Here is a 17,188-nt window from a genome sequence, read left to right as displayed (position 1 = left end):
ATAAATGATTTTTTTAAAAATAGCATATTCCACAACAACTATTCTTCACCAATAGATCAGTTCCCAAAACTGTCACCAAAAATTTTTTTTCGCACTTCACAACAGTCCACCAAAGGTGAATCTAATTGCATTTAGCCTCAAATAGCTAATAAGTGGTCAAGAACAAGGCCTGGCGCTGTCCACACATAACCCTCCCACCACATCCGGCCAACTCACAGCAGAGCTATCAGACAGTGTAGAACTCCCTGTAGGACTCCCACACCTGCCCATCTTTACTGCAGCAGGCAGACTCATCTTCTTCTGCACATTTTGGGTGAGTCTGCACAGCTGCCCTTGCAGTCAGCAGCCCAATATTTAACCCACTGTGACAAAAAAGTTCCCTTGTTCATATATCCCACATACAATAAAGTATCATTACAGGAACACATAAAAGACCACCAGAAAAAGAAAAGAAGCCCCAGGAAAGGCCCACCAATCTGTAAGGGACGTTAATTCCTGACACAACACAGGGCTCTGACAGCAAGCACTCACACTTCAAGATGTAGGTCCTTAAAGGAGGTCCCTGAGTAGTGGGAACAACTGAGCGCTCAGCTACCAAATAAAATATTAGAGAATGAAGGCAACCTTAGAAGAAATCGACCAACTTCTGAAGTTAGCCAACGAAAATCTTACGGAGTATAGTTTTACTCTGAAACCACATACAGTCACCATATGAAATCCAATGATAGGCAAATGGTATTTATCAAGTATTATCTAATTGAGATTCAAGGAGCTCATTGGTAGCCAATCCTTTATGCCATGAATGCACAAGGGGCTTTCTAAAAGGTTAAGGAAAAATGGAATAAAAATGGACTTTATCCATGAACCTTTTAAGCCACTGCATATCTGTTCCTAATAGATTATGCTACACAGTACAGGATCATGCTAAATAGAATAATGTAATACATTTTTAATTCCTCAAATATTGTACATCTTAAAAAACTTTAGGATACCTGTTCATCTTCCATGAAAACTCAGGAAGAATATTAAGCTATTTACATATACCATCTCTCTTGAAGATCTATTAAAGTTGATATTGACTTTATTATCTAGCTATGGTAAAGAGATCAGTTAGGTTACAGTATATCTGTACAATTCACATAAAAACTTGATATCCGAAAATTAACGGAATGACTATTTTTCTGGGTCCTGCAAATTTTACAAATTCAACTGTGTGGTTTCTCATGTTATAGTTAGAAATTCAACCTCATTTTATAGTTTTTTATAGTCTGAGTTTTCCTTCTCTGAAAGATTTCCAACTTATATAGGTTCTGGGTTTTCTAAGTGTGTGTATTTGCACACGTGTCCCTTGCTTAGTTTTTGGTGTCCCTGAGCATTACAGATGGTTAACATGGATAGGTGTTCAAGAAGAGATTGGAAGTTTGTGTCTACTCAGGGTCTCCAGGGAAGAAAGCCTGGGTGATGCACTTTGAGAAACCAGTCACACAAACCCCTCTGCAACATCCCTGCACTCTGACTCACATGGAGTCTGCAGGAGCTGGTGTGGGTTTCAGGGCATCTGCTTGATTTGGTTCATTTCTAGGGGGGAAAATGAATGCTGGCTTCATTTGCTACCCTGAAAGCTGGCAGTTCAACCACACCAGCACATCTGCAAGAGGAAAATGAGGCTGGTTGCTTCTGTACAGATTTTGATCTCGCACACCTACAAAGGAACACTATGAGTGAGAATTGACTTTGGGGCAGTGAGTTTATTTTGGTGGGTTAGGGACAATGAAAGTTTCTAGGTGGCACAAATAGCTTGCACTAGACTGTTCCACTGAGGCTTGATGGGGTAAACAGCCCGCATTACTGTGGAAGCACAGGAGATCTGCTTCCACAAATATGATGCTCCAGAAACACTATGGAACTCACATGACATAGCCACGAGATGGAATTAACTTCATGGCACCTAACCAAAGGGGAAATTGAACATGATGATCGCATATTCATGTCTATGTATGCACATGGATAGTGTGTTGGAAATATGACTAAATCAGAATAACAAACATAATTCCCATTAAGAATCGCCATGTCTATAATGAAAAACATGTCAGAGTGGCCCATCTAAATTAGTCTGTGAAGAAGCCATCTTGCTCCAGTGGTTAGAGGACTGGCAGCTATATGAAATGAAAGCAGTTGTGTTCCATGAGGTGGCCATTGGTAACACATGGACTATAGCCTAGAAACCCTAAGGAGGAGTGTAAGGTGCTATGGCATCACTCACAGAACCCACTGTAGAGCAGTGGACAAAACAAGCCTCTTATCAAGAACACGTGGATAAAAGGCTAGAACATTCAAGCACTACCATGCAGTGGGGCACAGAGAAAATGGTAGATTTTAAATAAGATCCTTTCTTACTATATATGAGTTATATATATATATTTGGATGTTGCCTTTTATTAGAAATGATTATGACACAATTTTTAAAATGAGCTGCTATTAATAGGGCACAGTTCTTGCATAGTAAATTCAAAGAAAATGAAAAAAAACAGTTAACATATGAAAAAATCCAACAGGATAAAAATCATTTACATACTTAGAATTTGGTCCCAAGAAACTGTTCTATGGAGGTCTGAGGATTAATCAGGACCACTCCGAAAAGGATCGAATGGAAAGTTTTACTGGAGCTGGCCGCACTCCAAAAACACTCTCCAAAGCCCTCTGTGACACTGTGCCCTGTAACAATAACAGGCAGGCCACCCCGGCTTAGTCAAGAATGGGTGCCATGTAACACTAACAGGCAGGACACCCCCCTCCCCTGTCAGAAATGGAAAATCTTTAAATTGCAGCCTGCCCAGGATGTTTACGCTCCAAGAAGCAGCCTAGCCTACCTACAGTACCGTTTGGCAGACCACTGGGTTCAAACTGACCTTAAATGTAAACTTATTTTGTTAGACTTAAAAACTGTTTTGTTTCACTTTTCTGAGAATGCTTTGCCAGTTTCACACAAGAACTGGCCTTCCCCCTCCCCTTGCTTGGCAAGACGCCCCACAAGGAAGTATAATAACTTCCCTTTGAAGCTGTTCGGTGCTCTCGCCTTACAGACTGAGCCTGCCTCAGTTGCTGGTGAGAGCCCAGATTCAAATTTGTCTGAATAAAGCCTTAACGTTTCCATCTCTGTTTCAGTGAGTGGACTGGGGAGGGTCTCGCTAGCTAACACCCTCTGCCTGAGGGTCAAGTTACCTACAACTTTGCTTCCTGGTCAGAAGGCATTCAATGAGGTTTACTCTATGTGGGACTCTGCAATTCCAGTGAGGACTCAGTCTGTGCGGGGATCTGGGGCCGTCACTGCTACGGTACCGTTTTTCAAAGGAAGGTGCTGAGAAGTTAAGCTCTAACACAGACCTCGGTCAGCAGTGGAGAGGCCTGATGACTACAAGGCTGGCCTCTCCCTTCGGTAAAGGCCATTCCGGGGTCCCCTGCTCTCCTGCCCGAGACCTGACGTGGAGGGAAAGGGCCCAGGCAAGAACCCCACCCAATCGCACATTTCTGGAGCCAGGGGTGAGGGTGCAGGAGGAGCTCTGAGCAAGAAAAGCGGCCAGCAGTCTCCAGACCCAAGTGAGGCCTGCACCCAATTCAGAAAGGGTTTCACCGGAAATGTCCCAGGGGGTAGCAGCGACCTAAAACACTGACCGACAGAGTGCGGGAAGCATAAAGTCCGCGGGAAGCCGGACACAGCTGGGGACGCCAGGCCTGCGGGGATTCCGCGCCCGGGATCCGCACAGAAACGCAGAAACTCACCCACTGGTAGAAACTCCTGGGGCGCTCACTGGGCTCCTTCTCAGGCAGAAGAAGTGAGGTCAGCAGGAAATTGCATCACCTGGGAGGGGGTGGTGTGGTGTCTGAGCGAAGGGGCGTGGCCTGGAGATAATGAGGGCGACCTGGAGGGTGGGGCCTGGAGGTGCGGCTCAGGGCCTGGAGTGGCAATGGATTCCTTCTCAGTGGTTTCCTCTTAGTCTGGAAACCCTGCTGAAACGTGTTCTCTTTGGGTGACCCTGCTTGCATTTGAAGCACATTTGCGTGTGTTTTGTGAGTTTGAGCAGGGCTTTGTAGACTGTTGTCGGACATAAGGGCTAATGGTCGGACTTGTGGGATTCGACTGACCTGAGTTGGGTTGCTTTCTTAATGTACACTCAGCTCTTATATAAAACTCTCTCTTATATACATATGAGTTTATGAGGATTTGTTTCTCTAGTCTACCCAGACTAACACAGTGCTCTCCTGTCAGGTCTGAATCACTGACCTTATGCTCACAGATTGACACACTGCCAAGTCCTGCATCATCCCGAACATTGTGGCTCAGTCTGAGCCTATTGTTGTAGCCAATGTGTCCATTCATCTTCTTGGGGGTTTTCCTCTTTGAGTTGCTGTACAGCTTTTCCGTCCATGTTGTCCTTTTCCAGGGACTTTCTCTCTCAAGAGCATGTCCAAGGTACATGAGACAAAGTCTTGCCATCCTTGAACCCAAAGATCATCTGTTTGTTATTCTGGAAATCCATAGTACTAGCAGCACCCTTTACTAGTACCTTCATTCACCTGAGCATAATGAGCCCACTAAATTCAGTTTGAATCTCCATGCTTTCAGCCTTGATGGCTTATTTCTGACCCCTGACCTGCAATGTAAAAAAGGTCATGTAAAGTTCTGAAGGGTATTGGTGAGTCTCTTCTGGATGGAAGAGGAGAGACTTACTCATTATAGCACTTTCTCTGGAGCTTACGTATCCTGGATTGCGTTTGACAGATATTGGAGTAGTAGGCTAACATTTCATGATTCACATCTGGAAAAGAGAAGGTTGTGATTCAATCCTGTGGGGTTTTAAAATTTCATTGTTGTCCCCATCCTAATCATGGTCCTTTGCTTCCTCTGGAAGTCAAACCTGAGGCCGTGTTTAGTTAACCTGCCACCAGCCATGATTTTGTGAGCCCCCTCTCCCCATCAACACTTTATTTTTCCTTGTTAAGAGAGCAAAAGAGCTCTCTTCAAACAAGGAAAGGCTTTTACAAAAGATGCAGGCAAGTTTCCAACTCTTTTTTAGTTATATATGATTACTGTTTATTTTGAACTGAGTTTTTAAATCAGCATAGCTCAGGAAACCTCCAGTCATCCTCCTTCCTTCCTCCCAGTTACTCTCACAACAGCAGTGAGGAAGAGCATTCATTCTCACCCCCAATATTAAAAAACAAAATAAATTAAAACGTTTCAAAGTACTCAATCTTTTTTCTATTTCCGACAAAAGTAATAAATATCAAACAATTGGAGTTTTTTTGGAAGTGTCAGGATCTTTTGGAATTTAAACTCTGAAAAAGTTCTTCACTGCAGTACTTTGTGGATCCTTACAATTATTATTGTCCATTCCAGGATTGCGTGGTTCCTGCAATAAACTGTTTGATTATTAACTCAAACTCCAGTTTGGTCTTTGGAAGGAGGAAGAGAAAAAGGAAATACTATGTACATTTCTTGAGAAATGATATTTACCAATCACTGCCAAATTCCTTAAAAAAAAAGAAAGAACGAGAGAGAGAAAAGGAACAATAACAATGGACTTACCATCTCTGGGAAAAGTTATCTTTATGCCTTCAACAACTAATCTTTTGTGGCAAGATTCTATTTATTGTAAATATAATAAATAGCTAGAGGGAATCTGACTACAGAATAAGAACAATCATGAACATTGAACAATCTGTTTGAGCCCATTCCCCAACCTGCTTAACTTTGTGTAAAAGTGCAGATCCCACAATTTGTTGAGCTTCCCCTTGGATATGGGATGTTGTCACAGAATGTCGGAATACCTCATTTATTGCCTAGAATTATTCTGCATTTTCTTTCCTGAGACTCTGCCTCTGTTGAGTCCTTTCCTCAGAAAAATATCCCTTTACACCACATACATATCAGTTTCACTATCCCTGGCCAGGCTAGCATGTCCACCTTCAGGTCACAGATCACATGGAAGAGAAGAACTTTGTTCAAGGAACCAAAAGTCACCATAGATACGTCACCAGACCAAATAAGACAACATTTGGAACCAAGAACTACAAAGACCCTATCTTGTAAAGAATCGTAACCCCACCCTAATTTGTATTCACTGACCATCCCTGTGAAATGTGTTAAACATTCATCATCCTATACATTACATCCTATAAATACCAATTTATTGGTATAGTTGCCTAAAACTGTAAACTTGGTCCACTGTCTTCTTCGGGAGCTTACCTTGGGGAATCTTCCTGCTCAGTCCTTGCTCGCTCCAAGGAAAGCAGACCCCTGTCACTGTCATGCAGCTCCTGTCTTTGTTTCTCAGCAAGAGTCATGTTGGTACCATGTCACACATTTCTTTTTTTAAAAAATTGTTTTATCAGGGGCTCCTACAACTCTTATCACAATCCATATATACATCAGTTGTGTAAAGTACATTTGTACAGTCATTGTCCTCATCATTCTCACAACACTTGCTCTCCTCCTAAGCCCCTGACATCAGCTCCTCATTTTTCCCCTCCCTACCCACCACCTTCCCTCATGAACCCTTGATAATTTATAAATTATTATTTTGTCATATCTTTCCCTGTCTGACTTCTCCCTTCACCCACTTTTCTGTCGTCCATCCCCCAGGGAGGATGTCACATGTAGATCCTTGTACTCAGCTCCCCCTTTCCTGCATGCTTTTCACACATTTCTTTTTCCTGAGTGCTTTTCAACATAAAATTATAATTTATCTTCTAGAGTCGCTATGAGTCAGAATCAGCTGTATGGCAGTGAACTTCACGTTGGTTTTATCCCAAAGAAGATGATGGCGTCATCCTTTCGCTTTTCAGTGTCTGAGAAGGCTAGGAACATCTGTACTTTATTCCATGGGCTTCTAATATGCAAAGTACCTCATCCATTTCCAGGTGAAATTTCAAGCATAGTGAAAAATGTTACATCACGAGCAGAGTTCTGTAGGATCCACTGACCTTGTCCATAAGTCATGAATTTCCTGTGGAAAGTCTTCTGCCTAGTGGTCACTTCTCACTAGTCGTGTCAAGATTCCAAAAATAGGTTGCCATAGGATTCCATTACTTGTCATCAGTGATTATTTTCCCTTTTCCCGGTTGTCCAAGATTTGGACCCAGGAGTGATGAATCCCTCACAGATCCTCTCCCTAAGCTTCACGGTGCCTGATGACTCCATGTTGCCAGAGCTGGAACTCCCAAAACCTGCAGAAGAGGTTTTAGTAGTTTGTGAGCGATATATTCTAGTAGAAGAAACCCCACCCATCCATAAGGAAGTGATGCTCAAGCTCCAGAATGCCCACCAAGCAGTTCTCGCTGCAGCTGAGCACAATGACCCCGAGGCCACAGCGGTCCATTGCTGTGTGAGAGCAACAGTGAGAGGACTCAGTGCCGTCACAAACACAATGTCCCTGACATAATGACAGTGATCTATAGGGATCACATGGTTTTAGAAAACACAGGGATAAGACTTCTGGAGCCAGAGCAATGGGGAGGCACAGGACCATCTTGCCAACCTCTAAGGTTTCCGTTCCCTCCAAAATATTTGCTCCAATAATGACCTCTTCCTTAATATTTATAAAAAACCCCAAAAATATTGTAATTTTCATTAATTTGTAGATTTTATTCATACACTAAATCGCATGTGTGCAAGTATACCTTTTTTATGTATAAATGCTGTTTGCCTCATTGGTAGCTATGGCATGTATTTAAGGATTTTATATCCTGGATTGGTGTATGGGACTGAATGAACATGAAAGCACCCAATTCATAGAAACCCTATAAGACCCTGTGGATTGCCAAGATTGTAATAGTTTAAGCTGCAAAGAACTATGCCTGATTTCTCTACAACAGTAGAAAACTGGATAATTTTAATTGCCCTTTCATGGGCCCATATTTTTCTATAATTTCCAAGTTCCACAAATTTGAAAGTTCTGTGGGTACATTGATTAAATTACTGACCAAATATCACTTCATGATTTGGAGCAGTGGGACAAAAAGAAAAACAACATATCGTGGATTATAGAGCCCAAGCCAAGTTTTTTTTTCAATGTGGAAGGAAACCGCCAACTTATATGGATAATTTGCAGCACGTGATTAAAAACGTCGTCTACAAAGGGATACTCCAGGAGTTATATAATCATTTATCAATTTGAGGATTAAGAATGTAGGAGTGGAATCTAGCCTGTCAATCAGATCATAGCCAATGAGGCTTCTGTGTGGGCATGGCCTTCTCATGGGAATTCTGGGAAATCCAGTATTTCCTCCTTTGAGGCAGGAAAGACTCTCTCTCACTACTTCACACTTTGGGAGACATAGCAGCTGAGAGGACACATGAACCCATCCTGTGCAGCCCTGGGCACTGGGGAAGTCATTGGGAGACCCCTGCCAGAGCTGAGATGTTTCCAATGACACTGGATGCAAAGACTTGCTACCCACTGGCCTGTGATCTTCTACGTTCGGCATCATTGCATGTGTTTCGTGAGTCTGAAGAGACTTTATAGATTGCTGTTGGACATATAGGCTAATATCAGACTTATGGACTTGATCTGGACTGGGCTGGGCCATTTTCTCAATGTTCAATTGTTCTTGTATATAAATCTACTTCTTATACACACAGAGATGAAAGTGACCTGGACTGAAAAAAAGAAAAGAAAGAAAGTGACCTGGACTAATGTGCAGAGATACACGCAGTCGGAATCTTATGTTGTTCAGACACCCACCAACCCCAGATGCCATGAGATGACAGGCAGTCTGCTGCAGTGACCAGGATCAAATGATTACATTCCAGCCTACATGGGAGAAAATACTCAATTCAGTGATCTCCAACTGGCAACTGGGAGACTGTCCTGTGCTTGAATCTCTGGATATTGACTAAACCTCTGGGTTGTTTTTGTAACCTTGCCATTACTTATCCCTTCAGCAGAATCTTCTCAAAAGAAGCCATTTGAGTACCACTCTTTAATTGTATTTCAACCTTAAAAAATTAGAATATATTAGAGATTATACTGTGGTTACAAGTAAGAAGGAAAATACATGAGGTCAACTCTTAGTCTGGAACTTTTTGCAAACACTGATATGAGGGATAGACATGAAGGAGAAATCTAAATGGGAAATAAGCTTTAAAATGGCACTTTCAGAGATAGTGTCACTGCTTGCATTGTCAAAACTATGAATAATTTTCCAAACTGGATCAATCTGTGAGCTTGGTTAATTAATTCAAGGTGAGTTCTCTGAGCAGTTATTCAGTGGCCATGCACAGACCACAACTCGAGAGACTGAGCAGGAATATTCAGACTTAACAAGCACCCATTTCACCTGGGGTAAGGCCACTTCAGTGGCCATGACAAGCCCTAAATGTGGAGGTAACATTCCACCCTTGGTCTGTGAAAGCCAGCACATCTTCAGGCAGTGCTGTAACTCCTCTGAAAAAGCAGAGTTGTGGTCAAAGACGCTATTGCTCTGTGTTCTCCTGTGCCTGGTGACAGTTCCCCAAGGTGAGGGTCTCAGATAGCAAAGCTGGTTTATGGGGCCTGTGGTGAGTGCATGTGACTGACAGGAACTTATTCTCTTTATTTCTAGGTGTACTGTCCCAGGTGCTGCTTCAGGAGTCTTTTCTAGGTCTGGTCAAGCACAGCCTATTGTTCTCCCTCACCTGTATGGTCTCTGGTTACTCCATCACCAGTAGCTACTGCTGGAGCTGGCCCTTGGGGAAGAGTCTGCAGTGGTAGGGCCCCATATGCTATGGTGGTGATACATAGTATCACTCATCTTTCTGAAGTCCACTCTCTAATCACCAAAGACAATTACAAGAACCAGTTCTCCCTTTTGCTGAGTTCCCTGACTGTACATAACACAGCCCTGTGTTATTGTGCAAGGTACACATCCATTGTGGGGACTCAATGTGAGCCCAGACACAAACTTCCCCTGAAAGGGAGGCAAAGAGCAGCAGGAGGCACTAAAGACCCAAAACATCACAGGTCCCCACCCTAGACAGGCACTGAAGAGCGGGTCAGGAGGATTTCCTGTTGGAGTCTGCATGTTCTCTAACTGGCTCTCAGCATCTCCAGGGACAGTTTTCACTATTCATTTCTTCCCTACATTTTCTAATCATCACTGCTAACTTGAAAGGAGGAACTAGTAAACTCTGTTTGCAGTAGAAATATTAACATGACTCTGACCCTTAATTATCTTTCTATATGACCCATTTTATTTTTATTTTTGACAAGCAGATTATCTTTCTCATTCTCATCCTACGTGTCACGTAAAAACGTCTAACAATGAATGGAAACACAGGCAGGTAAACACTCATGAGTGCAATGCATTGTTTAAAATTACTTGAGCTTAAAGGGTGACATTGATCTAAAGTGTTTATATTCCAGACCTGTTATGAAGGCATTGTTTATTTGTTTTTGCCATTATTTTTGGACTTGTATGTAAGAATAGATGTTTTTCTTTTCTTAAAAATCATTTTGTTGGGGGCTTGTACAACCCTTATCACAATCTGAACATCCATCTATTGTGTCAAGCACATTTTTATATTTGTTGCCATCATCATTTTCAAAATCTTTTCTTTCTACTTGAGGCCGTGGTATCAGCTTCTCATTTCCCCCTCTCACTCCGCCAACCCCCTCCCTCATGAACCCTTAATAATTTATAAATTATTATTACTTTGACATGTCTTACACTGACTGATGTTTCCCTTTACTCACTTTTCTCTTGTTAGTCCCCTGGGAGGGGGTTATTGGTAGATCATTGTGATTGGTTCCCCGTCTCTTCCTACCTTCACCTTCCCCTCTTAGTATGGCTACTCTCAATATTGATCTGTGGGGTTTATCTGCCCTGGATTATCTGTGTTTCCAGCTCTTACCTGTACCCATGTACTTGCTCTGGTCAAGCCAGATTTGTAAGGTAGAATTGGGGTCATCATATGGCGGAGGGGGGAAGAGAGAAAAATTTTTATGTTTCATTGGTGCTATACTGCACCCTGACTGGCTTGTCTGCTCCCAGCGACCCTTCTGTAAGGGGTTGTCCAGTTGGCTAGAGATGGGCTTTGGGTTTCTACTTTGCAGTCCCCCGCAGTCACAATGATATGATTTTTGTTCTTTGATGCCTGATACCTGATCCCTTTGACACCTTGTGATCACACAGGCTGGTGTGCTTCTTCCATGTGGACTTTGTTGCTTCTCATCTAGATGGTCACTTGCTTATCTTCAGGCCTTCAAGATCTCAGATGCTATATCTTTTGATAGCCAGGCAACAACTGCTCTCTTCACCACCTTTGCTTATGCACCTGATTTGTCTTCAGCAATCATGTTGGGAAGGTGAGCATCATGGAATGCCAATTTAATAGAACAAAGTGTTCTTACATTGAGGGAGTACTTGAGTAGAGCTCCAATGTCCATCTGCTACCTTAATACTAAACCTATAAATATACGTACATAGATCTATTTCCCTATCATCATAAATATATTTACATATGTACATGCCTGTATTTAGACATTTATAAATGACCTTTGCCTCCTAGCCCTTTCTTCTATTTCCTTTTACTTTCCTCTTGTCCCACTATCATGCTCAGCCTTCATTTGGGTTTCAGTAATTCTTCTCGGTTACATTGCTTGATCAAGCCCTACACCCTCAATGCCATCGATTTTAGATAACTTCTTGTTCCTTTGTCCCTGGCATTGATAACACCCATTTTCACTCCCTATGTCCCTCCTTATGTCCCTCCCTATGTCCCTCCCCTGGAATCATCGTTCCTGTTGTTTTCTCCTCCAGATTAGATGGTTTTCCTTAAAAAGTATAATTCAGTGCCACTTCACTTATGGGTAATGTTTCTTTAATAAACACTACATACACAAAATTTTGTATCTTATTTCTTCTTACGTGAACTTCTGGTAGTTTTTTTATCTTGCGGCATTGCATTTAATTTGAACTATAAATTTACTAGTAAACATTTGTTATACTCTTTTTAAAATTAAATGTATTAGGACAAATTAACATAAGTACGTTCTTTTTATCTGTTTTTCCCACCCATCAGTCAGTTCTAGTATTGTTATGAAAACAATCCTTAGTTTTTTCTGGTGACTTGAATACTGCTTTGATTCTGGAAGTTATAATATTGTTGAATATTGGAGAATTTTAATGGCTTTCCTTTAGTAAGACAGTCTAGGAAGAACTCATGATGATTTCTCTTCAAAAATTAGCTAATGGAAACTTTATGGGTAGCAATAGAACATTATCCAGTATGCTGCTGGAAGTTGAGCCACAAGTTCAGAATATTTTCAAAATATAACCTGGAAAGTGCTGATTCCTCAAGGTAAAGACATCCTTGGTGACATGGATGGAGAAACGGTTTCAGGACTTTCATTGCTGATGTGATAGGACTAAAGCGAGAAGCTGTAGTATGCATGACAAAATTATGGGCATTCCGTAGGCTTAGAGAAATACCAGAAAGAATGACCCACTCAGGGATCAGTCTCTGGGACATCAAGGTTAGTTGGCACAAAGAAGTCCACAGAGACAATGAGGTAAATTCTACATTATTGAACAGTGATAGAAGTCTTCAGAACTTGTGAGGATTCTTTTAAGGTGCAGCCATTCACCTGTCTCTTCCCCCGAACAAATAAGAGTCGAGGTGACCACAGACTAAATCCAATGGAATAGCGTGGAAACACTAAATCCAATGAAATAATGCGCCATACAGAAATCAGCCTACAAAATCCTGAGGCCAGAAGAAGATGCCATCTGCCTACCATTATCGACCAATCTAAGAGGGGTCATGAGAAATAAATAAATAAGCAAAGGGGTATAGGTTCTACCATCACATTAGTGATGGGTTAAGTAAATGTTTGGTCAATTATAGCAGGCTAATTTTTAAGTTAATCATATTTTATGGCCCACAAATAATGTCATAAATATAAAAATGGCCCTTGGAAGGATAAAACAAAATCAACATTTCCCTACCTTACCTTAGGAGGCCTGGATAAAGTGGTGAAATATGTAGAACACCATTTTAAAAAGACAGGGCTTACTGGTTGCATAGAGACTAGTGGAATCCGTGAGCGATTAGACCTCAGTAACCCTTCAGGCTTGGGACAATACTTATTCCAGTTGTTCAATGTTTCACTGAACTGTAGATAGCATGGTGAGAAAAAAAAACACAAGGGAGCACACACTCAGGATGATTGACCATTTGAAAAAAAATGGCAGCATTTATCCAAGTACAAAATACTCTGCCAGAAGAAGTAGTAAAAACAAAGTAATACAAATTGGAAACCAGGGGGTAAGTGGGAGAAGTGCTATTGTATTATGGGGATTGCAATCCATGACATATAAGAAAATGGGTATGGATTGTTGAGAGGAAAGCAGATTTGCTCTGTTAACATTCATCCAAGTCAAGGTAAAAACTAAATAACATAAGATGCTAAAGAAATTAATGTCTATAAAATAAGACTATGGAATTATGAAGTATGCTTCCAATACACTTGGAATTTTCATAAATCACTAGAATGCTGAATATTGATATCTTGAGTATGCAAAACTTTAAATGGATTGATGTTTTGGGAATCCATAAATCTATGGTTTACTGTTTCTGGAATGAAAAATTGAAGAAAAAATGATCTTGTAGTCATTGTCCAAATCATTTCATCCTGAAATACAACGTTCAAAGTCAGTGAAAGGTTAATATCCATAGACTGCCAAAGAAGACTAATTTAAAGTTTACTGAAGTTTAAGATGAAAAAATGAAAATTTTTAATGAACTGCTGCATTCTAATATTTAATCACATGAAAAATCAGGAGTCACTATAATTTCCATTAGTGATTGAAATACAAAGTTTTAAAAAAGTTGTCACAAAGATTCAAAAGTTTCAAAATGCAACTTTGTTGATTGAATTTTAGGGATTGCATGATAGATAGAATTCTTCATGACAAGTAATTTATTAATCACAAGCCTTACTTTTAAATACTCCACCACATGAATATGCAAATAATCAGAGATCTACTAGATCAAATATGAGTATGTTGTGTTTCCCGAAGGATCATTTAACTAGCATACCCTCCCCGACAGAAACTCTGAGGAGACAGCTCTCACACCATGGACTGGATCTTGAGAATCCTCTTCTTGGTGGTGGCAGCTACCGGGCAAGAAGTCACCGGTCTCAGGGAGGAGGAAGTGGTTGTAGCTACTCTAGATTGATTTTGTCCACCTGTCTTCACTCAACAGGCAGTGACTCTGAGGTCCAGCTGGTCCAATCTGGTGCTGGATTGAAGAAGCGGGGTGCTTCAGTGAAGATCTCCTGCAAAAATTCTGGACACTCACTCACCAGTTACCTTATTGGCTGCGTGAGGCAGACCCCTGGACACAGGTTTGAGTGGATGGGAGAGATCTTCACTAGTAATGATGGAACAAGATACCCACCAAAGTTCCAGGGCAGAGTCACCATGACCAGTGAAACCGTCATAAGCACAGCCTGCATGGAGCTGAATGGTCTGAGTTCTGAGTTCTGAGTATTGTATGAAGGCACTCAGTGAGATAACCCAGTGAGACAGCTGTGCTGGGCTCACAGAAGATAGTCCACCAAGGTACAGGCTGCCAAATTTTTCAGTTGGGTAATCAAGAGGACAAAAAGAAAAAACAAACATGTATTTACTTAAGTTGTTTGAGACAGTTCCCAATGCATGTCGCCCAAAATAAAAATTTAGGGAGGCGGGAGGGGGACAAAGGTCCCTTACAGATTTATTTATTTTCCCATTGGGAAGAAGAGCCTAGGATCCAGTTGGAGCCAGTGAGCTTGGTAGCAAAGCAGATTCTGTATGCAAGGGTTTATTCCAAATAAAATGTATACGCATATGACTGGTTAATCAGTGGATTGCTGCAAACAAGTTCTCTAAGCAATACAGTTGTCTTAGTTTCCTTAGAGAGTCTTTAAAAAGAAAGAAAGAATGAAAAGCACGGTCTGTGTTTTGTACTGTGTGGAAGAAAAGTATTTTGAACCGAAGGCTATTATCGCGTATTTAAGAAACTCAAGGGGACATGAAACTTTGGCTGCTCGATATAAAATGGTGGTTTTTAGATGAATTGAGCATTTTAAGGAAGGTCTTGAAGATCTCAAAGATAGATTCCAAGTAGAGGTCAGATCAGAAGTTTATGGAGAATGGTGGGACTGCTTTTTTATTTTTGTTTGTTTACTTATTGTTGTACAGGTTTTATATTGTGTCATTTCTGGGTGGGCATATGGTTGTCATGGGGCTAAGGATTAATCCTGCCAAGAAAACTGAAAATTGCATTGGTAAGAAAAATGTCAATGATGATTGACTTTACATAACAACACAAAACATGTCAATGCTTTGAGAGTAGTAAAGGTTATCCTAGGAAATTTTATTGTAAAAGACTCTGCCATGTTGGGTGAGTTGAAAACTGTCCAAATACCTATTATTAGGAGACTGGATAAATAAACTCTGATACATACACATAGTGGAATATCATGCATTTCTGAAAAACAGGGATGGATGACATTATGAAACACCACATGATGTGAAGGGACTTGGAAACCATTATGCTGAATGCAATTAGTTGATCACAAAAGGACAAATATAGTATGTGTCCACTAATGTTTGATGGACACCAAGATGAAGGAAGGCTTTTACCCTCAGGCTGTGCAATATTCTGAGCTGGTCTCCCAAGCAACAAGGTAGAGAGCCTGCCAAGTGCTCATGGAACATAAATCACCTGCTTTATATGTACGTGTTAAAAATCTCTCTGACAGAGGATATTTCATCTAAACTGGGGTCAGATTTTCAAGCAGGGGCTAGAAGAACATTCAGTTGCTGCCATACAACATTGTACTAAGGTCACTCAGAATCAGTAGACACATCTACAATACTGGATTGAGACTATACTTGTGTAGTCTTGGGATCCAATCCCAGTAGCCACAAAGTCAAGGGAACAGAAAACAATATTGGCTAAATGTGTGTTAGAAACATCTGCAACTTAAATGGTCTTGAATAGAAATTATATGACTTTGACTACAAAGGATTATCTTCTGAAGTGACTGCTGGCATTGGAGCCTCTGCTCATTTGGTTAACTTTGCAGTGGTTCTCAACCTGTGGATCATGACCTCTTTGGCGGATCGAACGACCCTTTCACAGGGGTCACTTAAGACCATCGGAAAACACGTTATGATTTACATTATGATTCATAACAGTAGCAAAATTACAGTGATGATGTAGCAACAAAATAATTTTATGGTTGGGGTCAGCAACATCATGAGGAACTGTATTAAAGGTCGTGGCATTAGGAAGGTTGTGAACGACTGCTTTACAGGAGCACATCAAGTAGTGGGAATTTCTTTAAATAAAAAATACTATGGAACAAAAGGTCCTGTTCCAGGCTATTCTGTTCCAGCAGTAGTACATAGCTTTATAACAGCGTGGGGGAAAGACCATGAAAAAGATGCATTAAAAATCAGAGTAACGCAGTTTTCATCAGTGCCTGTATTTGCGGTCGGCGATAGCTATGACATTTTTAATGCATGTCAGAAAATATGGGGTGACGATTTCAGACATGTAATAATTTCAAGAAGTACAGATGTGCCACTAAAAATCAGACCTGACTCTGGAAATCCTTTGACATTGTATTGAAGGTTTGGGATATTTAATTTCGTTCCATGTTATAGAGAATTCAAAGTGTTACAAGTTACTGCCACCTTACCTAAGAGTTATTTAAGAGAATGGAATAGATATTAATACCTTATAAGCAAATTGTATAAGGGGTGAAAGGAAAAAAGGGGAGTATTGAAAATATTTCCTTTGTTTCTGGTGGAACTTTGCTACAGAAGTTAACAAGAAATCTCTTAAAATATTCCTTCAAGTGTAGTTATGTGGCAGCTTATGTATTTAAATCTATAGTTCTATTGGATCAAACATAATTGTACAATTACTGCTATTATCAACTTCGATACCTTCATATCAGCTCCTCCTATCCACTCCCGCCCCAACCCTGGAACCACCCCCCCTGCAGAACCCTCAATATCTATCTATCTATCTATCTATCTATCTATCTATCTATCTATCTATCTATCTATTTTTTGCTGTAACTTCCACCACCCCTTGCATCCTATCACCTGAAATTCTGATGTTTGTTCCCTTTGAGTGGTCTCATAC

At 40.9% G+C, this 17,188-nt stretch overlaps 1 pseudogene; it reads left to right on the top strand.

The window, feature by feature from the left end:
• Positions 1 to 7,199: 7,199 nt before the first annotated feature.
• LOC142427665 (nicotinamide phosphoribosyltransferase pseudogene) lies at positions 7,200 to 16,953 on the top strand (annotated as a pseudogene).
• The last annotated feature ends 235 nt before the right edge of the window (positions 16,954 to 17,188 follow it).

Source organism: Tenrec ecaudatus, chromosome 15 (assembly GCF_050624435.1).
Source record: "Tenrec ecaudatus isolate mTenEca1 chromosome 15, mTenEca1.hap1, whole genome shotgun sequence".
In the NCBI taxonomy this organism is placed as follows: Eukaryota; Metazoa; Chordata; class Mammalia; order Afrosoricida; family Tenrecidae; genus Tenrec; species Tenrec ecaudatus.
The sequence above is the reverse complement of the archived record's forward strand: the minus strand, read 5'-3'. Positions and strand labels throughout refer to the sequence as shown.